The sequence below is a fragment of the Macrobrachium nipponense genome, chromosome 28 (assembly GCF_015104395.2).
Source record: "Macrobrachium nipponense isolate FS-2020 chromosome 28, ASM1510439v2, whole genome shotgun sequence".
NCBI classification, from domain to species: domain Eukaryota; kingdom Metazoa; phylum Arthropoda; class Malacostraca; order Decapoda; family Palaemonidae; genus Macrobrachium; species Macrobrachium nipponense.
In genome coordinates, this window is record NC_087217.1 from 8646408 (window position 1) to 8650876 (window position 4469).

Consider the following 4469-nt stretch of genomic DNA (forward strand, 5'->3'; position numbering starts at 1 on the left):
ACACGAATACAAATTTCCTTTAAAACAGAATCATGGAATGCATATGGATAAAAGGAAAGTAAAAAAAAAAAGGGGGCTTAGATTTAGTACTCACTAAAAATCATTATTACTCAAATTCAATGGTCCAAAAATTCGCTAACATTTGACATTTTAAGCTAACATATATCTACTTACATACCACTGAGAGTAAAACTGTAATGTCACTGACATGGGAAATTATGCCACCCAGCTTAGGAGGTACGACGAGGAAAGACCTTTTAAAACAAAGTTGATGGGATATGAATCAACGAGATGCCTCGCGACATTGCTCAAAATGCTAATAAAGAGAAAAACGCCACTTCCAGGAATTTTGTTTAGGAGATGAAAAGCTCGGTGATGCTGCCATCCAAACAAAAGAGCAATGATCTTAGTCATGGTGAAACTTGAAAGCTGATGCCCTCATCACCATCATTATTTTTGTTTATATATGTAAGGGGTTGCTGTAGTCTGTGGGAATAATCATGTTTGAAATATTCGTCGCATGCTCGCGAGCGAGCCAGAGGGAGAGAAAGATTCGTAGGCACTTGCAGTACTACCTGGGATCGATAGATTAAGTATCACTAGATGCTTAGCTGTATCCTATTCACTGCGCAGGATTGAATGGAGAGCAGAGCAGGGTTGTGAAGATTTTGTTTGGGGCTATGGTTAGGTGGTGGGTGAGTTAGGGGGATTCTTATACAAACGAGAGATTAATAATTCAGAGGATCGTCGGAACCACCCAATAGACGAATCCCATCCATAGCCGATGTAGTAGAAAACAAGGGACAGATCGTAATGGAGGGAGGATGCCGCCGAGCTTCTCTTGAATAATTGACGCGAGGAAATGCTCGTCGTTTGTAGCGATCGGCTGAGCAATTCATCTGTACATCAAAGAATTTTCGCATTTGATGGAATTTCCTCTCGTCTTAGTTTTTCTCTCTCGGTTGTTTCACTCGAAAAGAACGCCCGTCTATCAAAGGTTTGTTTACAGCGTTGTTGTGTTTGGTGATGGTATCTGCTGTGCGGCGTTGAAACTTTTTTTTTTTCTCTCTCTCTCTCCTTCAAAGATATCTCATGTTGATGCTAGATTAGCATTGGGCGCGCGTGCGAGTATGTGTGTTTTTGAACAGTGTTGCATGAACCGGTTTTCTTTCAAGTTATCGTAAGTTTGACTTTAGTAAAAGTTGTGAGGGATACATTTGTTTATTCTGTATTACATACACATCAAAAACCCATCGGGATAACTGTTAAAAGAGTATATTATATTTGAAAGCGCCTAACAATTGCAGCCTCTCTCTCTCTCTCTCTCTCTCTCTCTCTCTCTCTCTCTCTCTCTCTCTCTCTCTCTCTCTGTCGAAAATTGATAGGTGAGTCGTAAGTGATACGCTCATTGATGCTTCAGTTCCCTCTGCTTCAAGAATGGTATTTAATTTGATATGGCTTTAATATTGTTCCATTGATTATAGAGAGAAAAAGAGAGAGAGCGCGCCTGGGATCATCCTTTCAGTAAATGCCAGGTACATGGCTGCGTCCATTTTATATGGTCTATACATAATGGAATGAGATTCAAAGTTTATAAGGAGATTGAAGAGCATTGAGATCATATCGCGGTTTGTGGACCTTATACATAATCCGATGTTATTAACAGGTGACTAACCAAACTTCTATCTCTGATTATCGTTCCTTCATAAAAATTGTGACATGTCCTTTATCAATTGTCTTTGCTACTTAAATTAACGATCATAAATAATGTATGAACAGTTTTAAGATTTTATGAACTTGTGAAAGAATGTATATTCTGTTGAAATGGACGTCTACAGGTAATATTAAAGTATCGTACTCGTATTAATTAGCGCAAGAGGTTAGAATGTATTTTGTATGACGAAACCAAGGCCTTCATTGGGACTTTTAGCCTTACATCTAAAGGGGTTAATTATGGCGACTCTAGCTTGTATAATACTTGCATGATTTTTGACATTCAGATGGCTAACCTTCACTCTTGGGACCTTAATTAGCTGATATTTCCAAGTATATTAATTAGCATTTTGTTGTTGTTGCATTTTATGTATAAATAAACTAATCATCAATTATTTTCCGTTACATAATTCTTTTGTAGAGCGAATGACAATTGTTACGCTGCTAATTGACGATATTATTATCTGATTTTTTGGTAAGCCTTGACTTCCGTTAAAAACACTTTTGTGTATGGAAAAGTTAATTATTACCAAATTACAATAGGGAAGGGGTTCATTTACTCGGATTGAAAAATAACAATTGGAACTCATGGAGCTTTCGACCTGTTCTTGTTATACTCCAGGTGTGTACCGTCTAATATTATCCTACACTTCGTAAGTAGCGGTATTGTATTCTTTATGCCATATACTTTTGGCAAATTCCTTTTGCAAAAAATCAAGAGACCAAGATCAGAATACCTTATGGAAAAAAAAACAGAGCACAGAAGATAACAAATAACGCAAGAAATTGTTTCAGTTATTAAAAGGAAAACCTGATGTAGGAGACGTTGAATGTAAAGTTATGTTATATTCAAATGTGCGCCGTTTTACTAAAGAATGTTAAAAGTTAAGGGCAAGCAGAATTTATCGATTGTCCATGGATTATTGGGTGAATTATTGGGGTTTTATGCTCTTGAAGTTGGCTTTTGGTGTTCCAGTTATCTGTTTCACACTTGTCATGCACTCATGTTTGAAGCCTTTATCATCTTTTTTTTTCTGCCTGTATTGTTTGCATATAAAGTCAAATTTCATTTGTGATTGCGTACCTGGGGCCTTTGGGTTATGGTACCATCAAAAGCCACCTTGATGGTTCAGTAGTCAAAAGCCAGTGTGCGCCGTTTTTTCTCAACCAGGCAATGGTTCGAATCCCCCAATAGTGACGAAGCACTTGTCAATTTTAATTCCCCTTAGGTCTTCCATAAGGTGTAGTGAAATGGATAATAAATGGTATTTGTGGCTTAAAATTTGTGTGTATTTATATACATGTGCATATGTATAATACACACACACACCACAAGTACATGAAGCCGCAGATATCGTTAATATCCAATCCACTGTACCTCGTGTATATGTATTATTATATATATATGATATGATATATATATATATATATATATATATTCAATACACTATGCCTGGGAATCACTAATATATATAATATATATATATATGTATATATATATATATATATATATATATATATATATATATATATATATACGTAAATAGCCACATGAAAGGTGAAGAAGTGTACGCAATACACGAAAGCCCTTGGTACCTGGTCTTTGATTCTTCACCTTTCATGTGGCTATTTACGTGCATATTTGTCACGTGCTGTTTGGTGACTTATTGCTGATATATATATATATATATATATATATATATATATATATATATATATATATATATATATATATATATATATATATATAGTTAGTGATTTCCAGGCATAGTATATTGAATATTAAACGGTATGTATATGCATATATATATATATATATATATATATATATATATATGTATATATATGTGTGTGTTGTGTGTGTAATTTAATTATTTAAGCAGTTTATGTATTTCTAAATTCAACCATACATTAGATGTGCTATTTTTTAATGCCATGAAGAATTTCTCTTAGAGATTAATTTTATATTTTCATATATTTCCTTGACAATGTAAAATTATTTTACTTCTTTCTGTTTCAGGTGAGCAAGCGTTTTGGTTACCTATTTGTGCCTAGATTCGAGCTTTGTGTAAGTAGAATTTGTATTTTCACGATGCCAGGCCGAACTAGTGGATTCTTGGTTATTTTTGTGGATGTTATAAAGAAAGAAAGTGTTGCATTTGCGATGACGTGAGAACCCTGGTCCTTTTGGATCATCAAGTACTTTTTTATTCTTCTTTTGTAATGTTTACCCATAACTGGTTGTTACAGAAACATATTTAATTGTTTTTTAATGTTTGCTTGGAGTTTTGTTCCCTGAACATAGTAACAGTGGTGACCCTACATCCCCTTTTTTTTTAATTTATGCAAAAATTCATGTAAAATTGATATTATTTGATGCTCGAGAAAGCATATATTTACTTCGTTCGGTATATTTCAAAGATGTTACAGTAAAACCTCTCTACTTTATGCCCCTTTAAAATGTGAATGAATGATACGAATCGAATGATTTTCAGTGATAAATAGACCATATTTTATTGTATACTCTCGAGCGACGTGAGAAGTGCACCGAAATTGACCTGTTTGGGTACACCTTGGATGGCGTCAGGGTTTAACGTTGCTTTACCATCTTAAACAGCTGCTCGTTTGAAGTAAATTGACAGGTAGGGAAGGCGTATCCCTTCGATTTACTCGAGCGAATTTTACTTCAATGTAACTCAAATTTTACTTAAATCGTATCTTTATAGACGTGTTCTCAATTCTTCAGAAACCCCGGT